The 19,744-nt window shown below is 36.0% G+C and overlaps 1 non-coding gene across 1 annotated transcript; it reads left to right on the top strand.

The window, feature by feature from the left end:
* The first annotated feature begins 13,979 nt into the window (after positions 1–13,979).
* Trnav-uac lies at positions 13,980–14,052 on the top strand. The gene has a single exon. It is a non-coding gene; the product is annotated as a tRNA-Val (tRNA).
* Positions 14,053–19,744: the final 5,692 nt, after the last annotated feature.

Raw genomic sequence — 19,744 nt, 5'->3', positions numbered from 1 at the left:
TGCTTTTTCAATGATGGATGATGATTGAAGAAAACATCTAGCAAATGCCATCAACGCAGTCGTGCTTCAAATAACATTCGCATTTGATTCTAAGCAATTACATATGTGATATAGCCCCGAGGTCAAGCTTCTCGACTACCGATCTTGAGGATCAGAGTTTGATTACGGAAGTTCATTTTACATTGTACATGGTTACATATTTTCTCTGGAGAATATTCGCCAAAATTCATTCTTTGCAAATGACTACACGGCAACGCGGATTTACTTAAATTTGAGTTGTTTAAACGCAAAACCATAGTTGAGCCCAATAACCCAAAATTGGCTAAATATGCAAGGCCTCCATTAGGTATTCTGCCTTTGAAGCCATAAAAAAAAAATACTTAAATTTGGTTTGATTCAACGCAAAATTGAGTTCATTCAACCCAAGCTTGAGAATTATTCATTTACCCAAATTTGGCTTATTGGGCCAAACTACCCCCATTAGGTAGGTGCAGCTCTCTCTGTTTATAACAACATTGGTGGGAAAGAGAGAGAATACCGAGAGATTTTGGGTTGAGAAGAATAATCGATATACTTATTTTTGGGTAAAGTCAACTCAAAAATTAGGTAAACTGTTTTTACCGTGTACATATTAGTACATTGAATATTTCTACTATCCCATTTTTTTTTTTCAAAATAAGTGTAAATTTAAAATCTAAGCATATAATAACACATCGGTTGATAAGTCCAGAGAATATTCAAAAAGTTCACAGGAACGTTTATGTAAATTGTAGGTACGTTGTAACTGACAGCTTAAGTATTACAAACAACGTTTTGAATTTTGATAGATCATTAAATGATCTTAAATAGAAAAACAATAATAAAATAAAATAAAATAATGGATCAATTTTATCCATAAACATATTGTTTTTAAAATACGTGCTGCATTTGCACGCATAGGAAAAATGTGTTTCAATTAAATAAAAAGGATTTCTTGAATCGGTATGTAACAATGTCCTGATTTTGAGATTCTTTAGAGGCGTCCTGATTTATTTTTCATATTTATAGTTTTGTACTGCTTGTTGCTGCTTGGCGAATACCTTGGAATGTTAAAGATATTTCGAATAATAAAAAGCTATCCTAAAAAACAGCAATAATGTTTAAATGGCATCTTTCCAGAAATCCATGTTGTGTTTTTAGTTAAGAAATCGATTTCAGCCACCTAGAAATTGGACTGTTTGGAATGCGTTTCATACCGTATCACAACCTCAATGCACGGTTATGGTACTGCTAATAGAATTAGGCATTTCATCGTATTAAAACTCAAGCTATCATCGTTGGTGTATTTTCACAGAATTCTATTGCTATAGGAATGAAAGAGCGCTCCGAAATGCCAATAAACAGCATCAGCACAGATGATAGCAAACATGGAAACATAGAACTGTGTCCTATATTTGTGCAATATTTTTATGTATCGTAATATGGCATTCCCTCGTTTTGCCATGTTTTTGAAGCTCAAAGAAATATCAAATGAAAAAGTTTCTACGTTTGCTGCCATTATTTAAGATGTTCTCAAAAAACAAAATGTGAAATTTTAGTTGATTTTTTTCCTGTGTTGGGCGTACTATCATTACGACCATTTGTTTGATCTTTCAGTGGAGTTAATATTTATGAACCATGACCGAAAATACAAAATTAAACTAGGAAGCACGACCGCTTAGCATCTCACGAGTTTCCGGTGAGATTTTTAACGAATGTCTCTGAGTATCATTTTGAACAAACTGTCTTTTTCTACTGAAAATTTTAGCCCGATTTCTCCCAACATATTTTGTTTTTAAGTAGGACTTTATAAATTTCTAGCAAGATCCTTAGCAAATTATCATGAGATCTCAATGGAAACGCAACGGAAGCTTTTTTGTGAAACTTCTAAAAAGATTCTTAGCAGATTCTTTATGAAACCATAAGAATGAAAGATAAAGATTTTGAGCGGATGTTAATTATTTGAGATGTTTTTTGACATTCTTAAGGTGAAACAGTTTGGAATCAACTTCTAAGATTGCACTAAAACAACAACAGTGCACCTTTTATTTTGGCTTTGTGCACCAGCAGAAAGCTTAAAATAAGAAGATCAGGAACGTTTGTCAACTATTTCTCCAGTTGTGTGCCTTTGAAAACGTGAGTAGGGGGCGAAGTCGGCCATTGTGCCGGCCACCTTAAAAATTGTCAAGCGAGATCTTGATCAGACACTAAGCAGATTTCTTTGAAAACATCGATAAATTGATGGCGACATTTTTGAGTCAAAACAAACTAGTGTCTTCGAATTTACATATGCAAATTTCTGAAAATTGCAAAATGTCCTGATTTTGAATCTCCATGAGATGGTCGTCCTAAGCAGTCGGCTGAGAAGAATGTAAATCCTCGACCAGCGCCTTTTTTCGAGTCCAAAGTCGATATTGAACCGGAGCAAATAGATCACTGCCCATAACTGCATATTTGTAACATTCGACAAAAGTAGGCATGGGGGATACCAAGATTGCATTTTACTGCAGTACGGGAGAAAACTAAAATTTCCAAAAATCATTAAGAATTCAAAAGAGCTTATTTGAGGCTGAAATTTTGTACAACTCATATCACATATTGGGTGAATAGTCATAAAATAATTCTGATAGAAATTTCGTTGCTACTACATTATGAGGCTCATGTATTATCTCAATGTGACTGTTATGCGGTTACAATTGCCAATGTGACAAAACAACTTGGTATTTTTTCGAATTTTCTAGAACAAACTCACAGATTTTAGTAAGTTGATCGAAAGTATTTATCATTTGATGACTCTCCATGATATTAACTCCAATTTGTTAAAAATGTCGAATGTGACTGTTATGCAGTTATGGGCAGATCCCCAATTTTCCAACTTTTTGATATATTATCCTAAGGAATTCAAACATTTTTAAATTAATTACTACAAAATCAGTACTTCATTAATCCCTATCAGTTTACGTTATTATTTTTTTATTGAATAACATTTAACATTTCATAAAATTATTTTGAAATTAAACATTGGAATTGACCCCAGTGTGTCAAAATTGATCGTCGTATAACACAACAGATTCTTAGCTTAGCTTAGACTGACTACACATATCTATAGTTGCTATACCATGATTGACCGAAGTCAGTGAATATGTACACGGGAAAAAAATCTGTGGTAAAATAACTATTTTAGCTGACTACGCCCATTCTTGAAACTACCATGGAAATTTAGACCAATTTACTATGTTCAAGGTACACCCCACCGCATTACTGGTACATTTGACAAAAATAATTTACAACAATCTGATTCCAACTACAGACATGGTAAAATTAAGCGCATTTCTGGTCTGCTGAAAATTGCCGATGCGAGCGCTTAAGTTAACCCCCTAAAATGGTACCGTCGTTGGGGGTGACAATGGGTCAAAAAGAGATATGTTCGATTTAATTTTTGAATAACTATCGCAATTTAACTCCAATAAACTTCAAATTTGGTGTGTATGTACTTTGATGGTACATTAACAACTGTTCAAAAAATGAAAGACAAATATTTATTCACAGCGGCACCACAAGTGAATGAAAAATGACCCAATCTTACCCCATAGAGGGGGTGACATTGGGTCACTGTAATTAAAATAACTTGTTTTTGAGAATATGATTTCAAAACCATTCACAACTGAAAAATATTGATAAAAAAACGATGCAAACAAGACAAACAGATATTTCACAAGTATGATAAACCCACTTAAAAGAAAGATTATACAGAAAATTGAAGAGCTATGAGAAAAAATATGTAAACCGTCAAGTTTACATAAATTTTGTTGGTTTTTCCCTCAAATTGTCTTCAAAGTCTCATCCCCATTGCTATAACGCCCATTCAGTTGCCCCAAAGGCGTACTGAAACAGTGATTATTTTAAACCTTCGCAAATAGTTAAATTTCGGTGCGACATTCCACGATCAATAAATTTCTGGCAGAAGTTGACGTCATAATCCCACTATTTCAGCGATCCAACTCATTTGTACTTCCGCGAGATGTTTCTATTATATGAAAACACTGATAAATAATCAAATTTAGAAAATAACACCCTTTTGATAAAAAATTTACGATGCTGCTGCGCACGAAACACAGCTGCTGGTTTGAGAAGTTGTCAAAATGCGTTATATTGTTATTCAATGCACGGCCAGCCTCTCCGGACGCATCTTTATGAGTTCTTTTGAACAGTCAACAAGAAATAAAGTTTTAACACCTTGAAACAAGTTACAACCCTTATTTTCATCATAAGCATAATTACAACATTCCAATTCATATAATTTATAACCATTTGAAAATATTTAATTTTTTTTCATGAAAATATTGAGCTAGTGAAGGTAAACTTGCATGAGAAACTCAATCAGATCGCATCGAGTTAGAAAGGTACTGGTTTACAGAGGGATAAAAGTAAACCGTGCATTCCATCGAATTAGGTGAAATATCGAGATACAGAATATACAGTTGTGTTCAGAATAATAGTAGTGAAAGCCGATTTTCATACAAAGTTCTCAACTTTTACATGCTGTAACTTTGTTTCCCTATAAGCAATCGGCATGATATTTTTGCAGAGAACTGCAAATTTCCTCAATTTTATTTGCACTACCGGTTAAAAATTTAAGCACTAGGTGAAATCGCTCAAAATAATAGTAGTTTTGATAATTCAAATATCTGCTGTATTTAGAGTTTTTAAATTTTTCTTTACTCATCGTTTCAACAATAAGCTATAAATGTATAAACAAGCCAATTTTGAAAAAAAAAGTTATTTAACAAAAAAAAAACTCTCTTTTACCTATCTTACAGATGCTGGTCTCCTGAATCTGAAAGTTTTATCAATATTCTTACAACTCGTGAATTTGATCATATTATTTAAAAATTAAAATTCACAAAAAAACAAATAAAATACATAGTTCAAAATAATCATTAGACATTGAATTTCATAAACTATAAAAAATTGAACATATTCCGTGTGACACCCACGAAATATTCAGTGCTCTTGGAAGGAAATGCTATTTGGTACTGATCTAATCAAATTCGACCCTTGATACGGTGCTGTTTTTAGATATTATGGAGGTATCTTTACAGTAATACGTCGTTTGTGCAGAAGTTTGAAGGTTTTGCATAGATGACAGGCTTCATAAATTACATCTAACAGAAGGAGTAGCCAGCTTTTACGTCCACTCTTCTCTTTCCATCACATTCGAGACAAAAACATGTTGGATCATTCCCGATTCAATTAAGTTCTGTGCCGTGCAACCTCGCTAACCTTCATGCATTTCACATTTTTAACTGGATTCATTACTATAAAATTTGAAAAATATGTTTCCAAATATTTATATATTTATATTTTTTTTTCTTTTAATCATCCTCTTATTCTTCAAGATAGTTTTTACATATAACTAAAAAATTAATTTTTTCAACGGTAATTTTTATATAGCATGAGTCCTAAACACTTAACTTCATCTGACCAACTATTGGAACCCTTTTTTTTGCGATATAGGGTAACCAACACATTTTGGACTCCCTGGGCCATTTTCCTGCAAGTTTCCCAGTTTAAATCGAAAGACCAACTCAATTCGCATGCGATTTGGAAATATAGGACTATTCCGCACTTGCATCAACCGTTTGTACATAGAAAATGTGTTTATTTTATCCGAAATTAATTTTATTCAATCGGTTCATCCATGCAACCGTTACAACACGTTACACACATAAATTGAAGCCTTCAGAAATTTTTCAAATGTAAACAAAAACTTTTTTCATATTTCTGAACTAAAAGCGTACAATTTCTTGTGTTTTCCATTGTCAATCGATTGATTATACTATGGGCAAGCATATTATACAACCAGTGTCGTGAACTTTGTCGCCAAACGATAAAAAAATGCCGGGTGTCCAAAATATATACTTAGAGGGTCCAAAATGTATTGCTGTGTTCAAAATAATGTAAACAGTGCTTCACAATTCAATTATTTTCGACGTTTTTTGGATCCTACATGACCGTAAGAGCATTTTTATCTCGTAGATGAAGTTTTTCTCTACATTTTGGCATGTTCTTTGACTTGGTTACGCTGTGCAATTAATTAATTGGAACAAAAAACTAAAATCACTTCCTTAGGGGGTCCAAAATATGACTGTTACATTACTACACAAGGTATGCAGGCTAAATCCAGAGAGACTTATGTTATCCGCAAACAAAGATTTTTATTATCCCTGTGTTGTGTAAATATTGTACAATATTGGCAATCTTAGACCTGAATGAAAATAACTGTTCAACTTCAATAACTCATGTATTGGCTTGAGCGTCGGTGTTCGATCATTCGACATATGACCCGTTCCGAAGCGATCTCACAAAGAATGTAATGCTCGCGAGATCCGTTGGTTCTGGGAAACGATCGTTACTTACTGCTCTTGTCCCGCTCAATTCAACGATTCCCGTTAAGAGTTTTTTTCTTTGTTTCAGAGCAAAAGGCAGCCTAAAGAGAATCACGATTCCCTTTGGAAACAAAACACTTCGGAGCTTCAGAGCCACAATTGATTTGATTGGTCTGCGCGTGTTGAATGAATTTAGCTCAATTGATACAATTCAATTTTGAGTGGTATCAACGGCATATAATTTCATAAATATTCGTTCCCCTCAGAGAACTGTCTAAATTGGATACGCTGGTCTCTTCGGGAAGTTTCGTCATCGTTTTTTGGTGTGAAGAAAAACCATGGTTCAATATTTTCGGAAGAATTGATACAATGTTCTTCCAGACTCTTGACAGTGATAATGGTCACGCATGCGACAACGCAATCGACCGTTATCATCCCAGTTTGCGCCACACATGAATGGACGGTCAGCGCTTTTCGCTATATTTTAATTTCTATTTGGAAACAACCCAATTCGGGCGACATTGACCTTTTACGAGAAGAATGTGATTCGATTTCCGTGCGTGATTCAGACGGAAATTGAACAGATTTTAGTTACTTTTCGCAGTGTTTCATAGATTTTAATCCAATCCTAAAAATTGCACATATTGTTGGCACATTTTGGTATTCTTTTTCACAGAACAGACGTTCTTAGTGCGAGACGAACTTTGACAGAGTGGGTTATTCCTGTCATTTTTATTACTTTTACTAGGGAAAATCCAAGTTAATAATTTATTTTACTTTTCATCTGTTCATTAAATCATAGTTTCCGAAACTGTAGGTCGCGACCTAGTCGTGAGCTAATGTCCAGTGGGTCGCGAAAGAAAAAAAAGTATTTTTCTATCTATTTTCTAAGTTGTGAATGTTTCCTCGATCTTTAGCCACCTCATAACAGTCTTTATAATCATAAACTTCAACGGTTTCTTGCAGTGATGAGGTATTTAGGTCAGTGAATACTAATGATCAAAATTTGATTTGAACATTTATATTAATCGTAACTGTCAAAATCGTTGGATCGAAACAAATTCGCGATGAACAATGTTGTTGTATTTCATGTATTTTGTTAACATCTAGACAGATAATACTGAATCAACAATTTCACGCCACAATACTCGGTTCGTGGCCGCATCTCTCTATCCTCGGTTCTGCCCCACGCCAAATCGATACGCACTTGATCCGCCCACCTAGCTCGCTGCGCTCCACGCTTTCTTGTACCAACCGGATTCGAAGCGAACACCATCTTTGCACGGTTGCTGTCCGGCATTCTTGCAACATGCCCTGCCCATCGTATCCTTCCAGCTTTGGCCACCTTCTGCATACTTGGTTCGCCGCAGAGTTGGGCGAGCTCGTGGTTCATCCTTCGCCGCCACAAACCGTTTTCCTGCACACCGCCAAAAATCGTCCTAAGCATCGTCCACGTTTCATGCCCGTAGAGGACTACCGGCCTTATGAGCGTTTTGTACATGGTACATTTGATGCGGGCGTGAATCTTTTTTGACCACAGCTTCTTATGGAGGCCATAGTAGGCCCGACTTCCACTGATGATGTGCCTCCGTTAGGGTGTCCCATTTTTCCCCGACCATCTAGATTTTAATCCTTTTATCCTTTTATTCCTTTTGTTATTCATATACTTTCTGCAAAGTTTCAACTCAATCCATTGTTATTTCGAGCATCGCAATGAGTTTTTCGAAATCTTGTACTATAGATACTTTGTACATAAAATTGCATGCGAGTATCTTGCATGCAACAAAAATCTACGCAGTGTGAGATGATATTTCAAATGAAAACACACGGTAGACACAACAAGAGGCTATTCCCACGTGTAAACAACAATTTTTCCATAAAAACATGTGTCGTCATTCCTATCGTCAAGTATGAGGCCTTTGCGATAGGAATGGCGTCACTGCCAAATGTCATTTTTCGGAGTATAATACCTTACTTCCTTTTACCGTGATGAAAACAAATATCGAATATGTCTGGCAGCAGAACACTTTTAGAAACGGCATTTTCAGTGGCATAATTGCATTTTTCGTTAAACAAATAATAATTATTATATTATTTCTTTCAGCATCTGAAGACATGATTGACATGAAAAGATGGTCGTATATGAAGATACCAATATTGAGTAGAATTGAGATGAGCATAGATTTCAATATTCGTACGCTCGACAGCATACTATGGGAGCAAATACGCATTAAAATTTTAATTACTCTGTTTCTATCTTTGTGTGTAGAAATAAACAACACCTCAATTATGTGTAAACTTTTAACAACACATTGATAGATTTTTCTTTTTCTTGAAATCACTACTGAATAGGTTCAATCATACATTAGGAACGTCACGCAAAAACTTACTATTTTCTAACCAATCTCTTCTCTTTTACAGTATTGGACAATACATTTGCAACATTTTCGATGTTCGATTCAAAATGGTCAACTTTAGAGGGTTAGATGTCAGTTAGATGATTGAAATGTATAAATGATTTAATAGAAACATCTTAATTAATGTTGATGTCTGAAGCACTCAATTCTTCAACAGATTAATGCTTCCAGTGAAGAACATGTCAGCAGCACACTTGACTGCTAAATAATTTCATTCTGGTATACGATTCATCATTCCAATGATCGAACTTCAGATGCTAAAAGAAAGAAATGCAATTAGTCATTTGAATAAAAATGAAATTGTTCCACTATAAATCTGCCGTGAATCGCAAGTCAGTCCCATCTGTAAAAAGTAGGCATTGAAAAAATGGGCTGTGAAGTTTTCAAACTCGTTTTTCATACTAATATTCAAAAAATTCCAGAGGATTGGAACATGTTCCAATCCTTATGAAACTTTCACAACTTGGTTTTCTCTACGATATCTTTCCGATAAAAATATAGAGATAATCAAAACAAGTTACATTTTTGTGTTCCACGGTGCTAAAGTCTGTAGTGGGACTGATATGCGATTACTTTTCATTATGGGACAATTTGACTTGCTGTTTTCTCCTAATTTTTCCGAACAAACCATATTATTTCATTAATGCAGCTGAAAGAACACTGGAAGAAATGTTGAAAACTGAACTCAACTCAATTTTGACGAAAATGCAGATGGGACTGACTTACGATTCACGGCAGAAATGCCGTTCAAAACAGTGTTCTGTGTCACACAAATTTGATGTTTGTTTTCATTTGAAATATCACCGCACACTGAGTAGATTTTTCTTGCCTGCAAGAAGATAGTATGTAATTTTATGTACTAAGTATCAAAAGTACCAGATTTGCAAAAACTCATTGCGATGCTCGAATTTACAATGAATTGAGCTAAAACTTTGCAGGAAGAATATGAATAACAAAAGGAAGCTTGAGACTTAGGGGGAGCTCAAATTCTAGGAGTTCATTCAAATATTACGTTACGCAAAATTTGATAATTTTAGACCTCCTCCCTCCCACCACGTAACAGCTTTTGTATGGAAAATTTTGAATTTTTGTATGGACCGTAACACTACGTAAGAACCCCTCCCTCCCCTGTTGCATTACGTAATATTTGAACGATCCCTAGATGGTCGAAGAAAAATGGGACACCCTAGCCTCCGTATTTCACGGCTAACGTTATTGTCTGCCGTCAGCAAGGATCCAAGGTAGACGAACTCGTCGACCACCTCGAACGTATCCCCGTCTATCGGCAAGCCCTGTCGCGCTCGGCCCCACCAGCTAGCATGTACTTTGTCTTGGTCGCATTCACCACCAGTACAACATTTGCTGCCTTGCTTTTCATGCGGGTGTACAGGTCTGCCACCTTTTCAAATGTTCGGCCGACGATGTCCATATCATCCGCGAAGCAAACAAATTGACTGGATCTCGTAAAAATCGTACCCCGGCTGTTAAGCCCTGCTCTCCGCATAACACCTTCTAGCGCAATATTGAACAACAGGCACGAAAGTCCATCACCTTGTCGTAGTCCCCGGTGGGATCCAAACGAACTGGAGTGTTCGCATGAAACCTTCACACAATTTTGCAAACCTTCCATCGTCGCTCTTATAAGTCTCGTGAGCTTCCCGGGAAAGCTGTTCTCGTCCATGATTTTCCATAGCTCTACGCGGTCGATTCTGTAGTATGCCGCCTTGAAATCGATGAAAAGGTGATGCGTTGGGACCTGGTATTCACGACGTACTGTAAAGATCTGGTCCGTTGTCGATCGGCTGTCGAAGCCGGCTTGATAACTTCCCACGAACTCGTTTACTACTGGTGACAGCCGACGGATAATACTTTGTAGGCCGCATTCAGAATGGTGATCGCTCGAAAGTTCTCACAATCTAACTTGTCGCCTTTCTTGTAGTTCTGTTTCCTAGATTGTGCCTATCAGCCGGTGCAGACGAATGGCCAGCCTCTCCGGACCCATCCTTATGAGTTCAGTTCCGATACCATCCTTACCAGCAGCTTTATTGTTCTTGAGCTGGTGAATGGCATCCTTAACCTCCCTCAAATTGGGGACTGGTTGGAGGAAAATAGTACAATTGGAATACAAAGATGGACGTCATAATGACGAATTGTGTCCCTACTCTTGATTACCAAGGCACTAAACTAATACTTGATTTTGTTTATGTTAAATCATAAAGCTTAAATAAGAATTGAACTGTTGTATGTCGTTTCCCTCGCAAGATTAGTGTTTTATATGTTGATACAATATTAAAATTGAATTCTAAACTGTGTTATCCTAAGAGAATAAGGAAACCATCATAACTCCACACAGTTTTAAATATTGGGAAGTTCCATTTGCTTAAAATCATCATACCTTATTTCATATGCATTTTTTTCGATTTATATTGGCCTCGTTATTATTTGGCATCAAAAGTGTGTAATAAAAATAATTCTATTCATTCTGTCTATCCTTGTCCGTTGTGTTTCGTTTTATTGTCTAAATTTGAAAACATAGTTATCCGAACTATATCATGTGATTCTTTTCTTATTAAACCACAAATCAATAACACGTTCAATCAAATTTTGATATCGCAATATTAGAGCCTACGTTGCGGAAAAGTGAAGATATTCAGAAAAATCAAGCTGAGGTTGGTAGAATTGAATATTTCCGAGTCAAAATTATTTCTGATTGGCAAATTTGCAACTTTCGAGCTTTAGAGTACTTACTTAATGGTCAGTTGACTTAGGCTCTCAGCTAATAACTGCAGAAATGCTCCTAGAACAGCTGAGAAGCAGGCTTTGTCTCAGTTGAGTCGCAACGTTGTGAAGCCGTAATCGTTGTGATTAATTATATCTCAAAAGATGTGAAAGTTATAGAATAATGACTAATTGGTCGCCTATTTTATATCCACATATTTTTAAGGCTAAGTAGCCCGTCATTCTTTTTTGTAGCCACGTTGATTTTGCAGCTTGCAATTTCAAAGTGATAAAACTTAGCCATCATAAGTAATATTGTTTCAGAAAAGTATCACTACTTGCGCTTACATGCAGAAAATGAGCTGATACTTTTCCAGCTATGGCAGTGTAAAACGTAAAACCAAGTGGTTTTCTTCAAATTGCAATCGTGTGAAAAATTAGCCACAATCATCGATGCCCAGTACAAATTTCAATGACGGCATACTTCGCCATAAAGACGGTTTTAATTGCCTCAGTGCTCAGATGTAAGGATTTCGGCCCCACACGGTATCACGCAACTCAGGTGAACCCAATCTTTTGCACGATGGCTTGAATCATTTCTGTTCACACTGTTTTAATCAGTTTATCCGCCAAAATTTTGTGAGTGCTTTTCAAAGATTATGAGATTGCGGTTCTAATGCTGTACCAGTTTAAAATGTTGGTCGATCCAACGCTAAGAAAATTGGCCATGGTTTTCAATGTATTTTTTGAAAAATGTCACAAATTCAAGTGAACCAAAATCAAATAATAATTTTGCCCGAATACCTACCTACGAAGTGAGATCAATTTATTGCCTTTCGAATGAGTCATAGAGAGTTAAATTAGACTGTAATCCCAGAGATAAGAATAGAGTACGGTCGGGCAAAAGTTCGACCTTAGGGGTCATGCACAAATTACGTCACGCTCCAAGGGGGGGGGGGTCAAGCCAAGCGTGACAAGGCTTACAAAAAATTTTGGAGGACTCATACAAAAAACGTGACAAAGGGGGGGGAGGGGGTCAAAAAAGTCGAAATTTAGCGTGACATAATTTGTGTACCATCCCTTAGTGGTATCATCTAAGTTTCCAGACAAATAATAGCTGTTGGAACAAAATAAATACCATATAGTAAACCTTAAACATATTGGCTATAATTGTGCTGAACAAACTTCTGTCAAAATATTTACCCACTTTTATACAGTCAACTCTCCCTTACTCGATATTCCGTACCTCGATATTGAGTTGGAGAACCATAGTAAAAGTTGGTTTTCATGGCTACCTCGATGGCCACTTGGATCGCCGTTGCACTGGTTTTGTGTTCTGTAACTCGATACCTCCCTAACTCGATGGTCCCTTCAATATCGAGTAAGGGAGAGATGACTGTAACAGTTTCAAAATTGATTGTCTTAAACGAATTTTTGCCCCACCGGTGGGGCAAGAGTTCGAATCTAGTGTGGGTCAAAAGTACCCTGACAAAAAAACACAAATATTGATACTTTCATAACAGGCATACTTTATATCAGCCGTAAACTTATGTTTGCCGAATAATACACACTAAATTTTCATAAAAAATTGCCCAAAACAGGATTGATTGCAATGTACCCAAAAATAGCAGCTTTTCGCAAAACTGAGTGAAAATTTAAAATTTTGGTAACATTTTTCGCACGATCAGGCAAATCTCGCTAAATTTGAAAGCAATAGGGGTCGATAATGGGTCGAACTATTGCCCCACTATGAGCCAAAAAATGTTTTCAAACATTTATGCAAAAACTAATACACCTCAACGCATCTTTATGGTAGGCCTAGAATCGCCCTTACATAAAATATTAAAAAAGATTTCATCTTTATTTGGTTCCATGCTACAAGAGTTTGACCAAAAATTACAATATTCAAGTCAAAAAACAACAAATAGCCATAATTTTTCTAAATCTCAATCGATTTTAATAAAATTAGGACTGAAAGTCTCCTACTTGAATAGCATTCGAACCACCATAACATTTATACGTTTTGTTTTGAATTGAGTTAGAAATCTTGAATAGAAACTCTTGCCCCACTCGAACTTTTGCCCCACTTTACTCTATGTTTTCCAGTAGATGAACTTTTGATCGGGAGCGTATATAGTTATGGAATACACGTTGGGTTATTATCAAACGATAGTTTAATTTAATTTATTTAGGCCTGATAAAAATCACGCATTTTCATCTAAAAGGCTACATGCTATCAGTACGCGATGGAAAATATTTGGCATTGTTTGATACAGAGACAAAGAATTGCTTGACAATGCAAAGATTTTTTCAGAGTAGAAATCGATGTCTGTCTGTTGCTTTATGTCTAGTGCCAAATATTTGCACATTTGATAAAGCGTGTACTGATAGCTTGACCAGCGCTCCGATGCTACTGTAAGCGGCCCGGCTTTCAACAGGTTCCATAGTGTAGCGGTTATCACGTCTGCTTTACACGCAGAAGGTCTCCAGTTCGATCCTGGATGGAACCAAATATTTTATTTTGATATTTTTTTATGATGAACTTTTTCTAATGCTTCCTCGAAATAACATCTTTATTCGTTTTGACTGCGAAGCGAGATTCGAATGTCTCGTCATGCGTATCACAGCTGGGCATTATTGAGCGGTTGCAGAGCAACACTGAACAAAGCGAACAAAAAGCGAGAAAATCTCCTTTTAATCGCATCACGATCTATGCGTAACAGTTAACTTTTAATTGAATTAGACCCGTCATCAGTCAATCACGTATCAACGGGAGGGGCGACTGGTGATTTCAAAACTCTTAGTAACTCAATCCCCTTATTGACTATAGCAGCGCGCTTTGGTTGCTCTCTGTTTGCTTTCGTTGGAAAAAGTGCTCCAAATATGGCAATGAAAAACGATCTTTTTATGGATCTCCCTCTGGGTCCTGCCCCGATGCCGTCTAAGCGCAATATGTACTAATCTGGTTTGCGCTCAGCTGTAGGAAGAGCACAAAATGTAGCATTGTGCGTTGGCGTTGACGGGAGTGTGAGAAACTTAATGCTGTTTGCTTTATTGATGGTTTTTAATTAGTTCATATCAATTATTAAATTAACGACTCGCGGCTCAGGCTACGAACAAATGCGGTATGGTGGGGTTTGTCAATTTTCTCGATCTGCGCACAGTTTGGCATCTGGGTATGTCCAACGCTGTAAAAACAATCGATTATGTTGAAATAGCTCCCAGCGCAATCATGCCAGATGGTAGCAAACGGATTTCTGCTACACATTTGTTTGGGATTTCAAGGCAACAGAGGAAACGTTTGTTTGGAATTGTTATGGTTTGGACAAAATGTCAAACAGTAACAAACAGCCCCGGCAAATCAAATTGGATTCGAGAAATCCGGAAACACCTTGTGTTGTGAGGCTATCAAAAAATCGCGCTAATATTCCAATCAGTTTGCTGATAAACAAAATGTGAAAAATACGGAGTACAGTTTTTCTCGGTGCACAATTAATGGTGACTGGTAAATAAATAAGGCACAGAATACATGGATGAAAACTTTCAACGGTCTTTAATAAGTTCTCGTTCGTTTCATATACTTAAAAGAGCATGACTGCCACGGTTTTCACCTGTAACCATGTACATAGTTTCGATATGATTTATATCATGCCTATCCACGCTCTCTCTTTTCAAGGAAAAGAAATCTCGCATAACTTATGATCTCGCCCTAAAAGCCATTGGTTACCATGTCTGTAGCTCATTGTTTCTGAGCATTTGAATGGATTTACACGTTGTTTAACAACTCTATGGTGAAGAAAGGATCATTATCTAACTACCAGTGATGTTGGTTTGGATGTTTGTTCCTTCACTTGCTCAGAAACAATGAGCTACACACATGGTTACCAATGGCTTTTAGGGCGTTATCTCAGAGTATGCCAGAAATACACCCTGCAGCCTTGCGATCGATTTCAGAAAGGATGATTTCTCGCATACTCTGAGATAACGCCCTAAAAGCCATTGGTAACCATGTGTGTAGCTCATTGTTTCTGAGCAAGTGAAGGAATAAACATCCAAACCAACATCACTGGTAGTTAGATAATGATCCTTTCTTCACCATAGAATTGTTAAACAACGTGAAAATTATTCAAATGCTCAGAGACAATGAGCTACACACATGGTTACCAATGGCTTTTAGGGCGAGATCATAAGTTATGCGAGATTTGTTTGCAAAACGAACAGCAAATTGGCCTTAGACACTTCATCAGTCGCGCTGTTGTATGTTGATCAACATAGGTAAAAAAACCTCGCTTCTCTAAACAGCATCAGCAAACCACGCTACTACTAAAAGGTTTGAAAACGGGGTTGATACAGCCTCTGAAATCCTCAAACTTGATTTCAAGCTGACTAGCTTGTTCAGTGTTATCTAATAAATTATAATAACGCAAGAAAACTCTGATGTTCAAATCTCAAACAATAGATGAAAGCAATCCAAGTTGGATTGATATATTCATTAACACTAGAAGCATAGACTAACAGACGTCACACTCTCATCATACTCCATCTGAGTTGTTTCAACGCAAATCCGTAGTTGAGCCCAATAACCCAAATTTGGCTAAATTTCCAAGGCCTCCATAAGATACTTTGCCTTTGAAGCCATAAGAAAAATTTACTTAAATTTGGTTTGATTCAACGCAAAATTGAGTGCATTCAACCCAAGCTTGAGAATGATGCATTTAGCCAAATTTGGCTTATTGGGCCAAACCTGAGACGAGACTCGCGAAGACGGTCTTCTTTTTCTGTGATTGCTGAGTTTTTTTTCTTATTCCACTCTGTATTTACATCAATCATGCGCAAGCCGTTCAAACTTTCACATGGACATCTCAGTAAAAAAAATATTGTGTTTGCATCAAACCGAAGCATAAATAGGCTTTTAAATGAAATTTCATGCTAACAAACGTAGCAGACATTAGAAATAACTAGCCTTGTGGTTAGGTTTATCAGCATATTTAGAAAAACTGCAGCAAAAGCGGAGTGCTGACTGAGATCTTTAATAACAGTTTATTTCGAATACAATACTTTTCACTTTTTCAGCCATAAAAACGACGGGCTGCATTTGACGTTTTGTGACAGCGGAATCTGGGCTGCATATGACGTTGTTTTTTTTCCACTTCGCGAGTCTCTCTCAGGCCAAACTACCCCCATTAGGTAGGTGCAGCTCTCTCTATTTTTGACAACATTGGTGGGGAAGCGAGAGAATACCGACACGGTAAAAAATCAGCACGTTCGATTGAATAGATTGATCACTTGACTCAATTCAAAACACAAATCACCATGATTTGAAGAGTTTCTACTTTGGATTTGCTCTACTGTCTCTAGAACTAGACTCTGAAGTGAAAAGTCGTTGATTTTGAACATCATGTCTTTTGCATGAGAGCAATCATTGACAGCTCGTTGTAGAAAGTGATTGAGATCAATTCAATCCGTTTCAACAGATGCGAGTTAGTGTCGAGGTAAGACACTGGACTTGCACTCCGAAGGTTGGTGGTTCAAATCTGGGTCAGGTGGAAATGTTTATTTTAAATCAAAACATGCAACGTTGAATTCAAGTGCTGTTACCTTGATTTTGTAAAGATTCAACAGTAGTGCAAATCCAAGTGCAGAACTATTGATAGCATGGTGCCTATTTTTTACCGTGGAGAGATTTTGGGTTGAGAGAATAATCGATATAAGGTACAGCGGGGGAAGTGTATCAGTGGGGTAAGTGGATCATTTGTCTATATTAAGCATAAATACTTAAATATGTTGAATGTTTTCGCACCATTGCTTCGTTTTAGGTAATATTCTTACGTCCACACTAATACTAATTCAAAACTGGTACTACACGTACACTAACACAAGCATACTTGTTAGCTGCAAAAATAAATTAATTTGAAATTTGTTTTCCGTCAATCAAAAATCTATTTTATCTTAGCCTTAAATCAAATTCTACTAGTTTTTTCAACGCATGGTGAACATTTCAATTTTAACTGAATGAATCACAACGAAAAATATGTGATTTTTATAAATAATTACAAATATATTGGACATGGTACACTTACCCCTACTTCTAAATGGTGTGGGGTAAGTGGATCAAGTATTATTATCATTTATTGGCAGACTGCTAACGATAATTTGAATATCCGAAAATGATGTTTTCCTTTCACTTTTTTCATTCCTAGCTTAACATTGTCTAATTGACTACAGAAAATTTGAAAAGTTATTTTGATCTTTCTGGTATAATAAAATATAAACGTATGAGTATTGCCAAATTTAAACAAAACTTTTCGTGGTTTATCCAAGCTGAGTTACAAAAGAGTAAAATATACAAGTTTTCGAATTGAAAGCATATTATCGTAACTTATTTGGTCATATAAATAGTTCTAAATAGATGATACAAATATATTCATAAATAGAGGGAAAAGATTTCAGTTTGTTAAACAAAAATAATTGTAGCTAATAATTTTAAACTACGAGTGTTTTTCGAAAACATCGTTAGGAATAATCCTACAACACTTTAGTATAACTTATGTGTTTAAGTAGATGAATTTTCTCCAAATTATTCCAGCTACAATGTATTTTTTTTTTTTGCTCGAATTAGTGTTAACTAAAGCATGGTGGGGCAAGTGGATCATTTGGCGCAAATTTTCAAGTCCCTCATACTCAATACATAACAATCAAAAAAATCAAACTAAATGACGATTTGAAGTATATTAGTCCCTCATTTGTTATCCACAGAAAAAAGTTTGAATTATACTGTTCACGTTAGCTGTACATAACAATGAAGATGACTATTGATTTTTATGTATCCACTTACCCCACGGTACCTTACTTAATTTTGGGTAAAGTGAACTCAAAAATTGGGAAAACTGTTTTTTCCGTGTAGGTGGTCAATCGACCACCCGCAGCGCTCGCATCGTTTTTGTTCGTTTTTGACGTTTACACACTACCGCCATCTGTTGGCCTGTCAACTAGCGTTGGGCGATTTTGAATCGATGTTCCGAAAATCGATGTTTTCATTCCGATTAATCGATTTTTTTGAATCGATGCTTGGGGCATCTGAAATCGGGTGAATCGATTTTCTTCATTCGATTTTTTGATTCGATTCATTTTGTTAAAGTTTATGAATATTTCTTAATGAACTGATGAAAAGAAACCAAATTTTGAACTAGCCTTGAAATAGTAAATTTGTCTTGATGACTTTAATAATTAATTTAAATTCAGAGATGTTAAAACACAATGTAAATGCATTTGGTCTCATTTCAAAATAAAAAAAAAAAATTTAAATCGATTCGAATCGATTCAAGAACATCGATTCAAAGGATTCGATTAAATCGGTGAATCGATTCGGCAGTTCAAATGTGAATCGATTCACTAACATCGATGTTTTAGACAAATTTGCTCAACGCTACTGTCAACCAAACACACGGATTATAGCATTGGGCGTACATGTAATCCTGACTATGATTTTGATCGTAATCTAATGTAACTGTTACATCTGTTTGTATAAGCTAAAAGCCCCGGGATCAAAAAACCACAGGATCAAAAAAATCTAAATGGATTACACTGCGGAACACGTTGGTTTTAGGACATTTTCCAGAAAGTCAAACCCCAGAACGTCAAAGGTTTTGACCAAAGATACCAATACAAATTTGTATTGTATGGACAAAAGATCTCGCAGAGGGAATAAGGAGGTCTTGAAAATCCAAAATAAATGACTATGTGGTGATGATTCTGAGGCTTCCTCCCTGGTATAGTACCAATGAGTTACATAGAATATCCAATGTTGAAACATTGGAACAAATGTCAAATAAAATAATCAATAATTTCAGGCAAAAATCGTTACAATCTTCTATTGCCACGATTAATGCGTTATATGTTTTGGTTAAGTTAGGTTAAGTAAATTGAAAACTTTTTTTTCTCTCTTATAAGAAGGTGAAATCAACTCACCTGTAAAAAATCGGAACTGCTACGGCAAATGAAATGTAATATGTTGTTAACAAAATGTTAATAAAATCTTAGATTTGTTTTACCAAATTAGTCTAAAACACCTAGATATAAGAAATAATGAATGTAATGTTTGGAATGATACTAATAAAGAAATTAAAAAAAAATGACTATGTGGTTCATGGCCAGACCCGATCATAATCTTAATAATTCATATTTAATTAAACATAAATTTAT

This window comes from Aedes aegypti, chromosome 2, assembly GCF_002204515.2.
Source record: "Aedes aegypti strain LVP_AGWG chromosome 2, AaegL5.0 Primary Assembly, whole genome shotgun sequence".
NCBI classification, from domain to species: Eukaryota; Metazoa; Arthropoda; class Insecta; order Diptera; family Culicidae; genus Aedes; species Aedes aegypti.
Note: the sequence above shows the minus strand (reverse complement) of the source record. Positions and strands in the feature narration are given on the sequence as shown.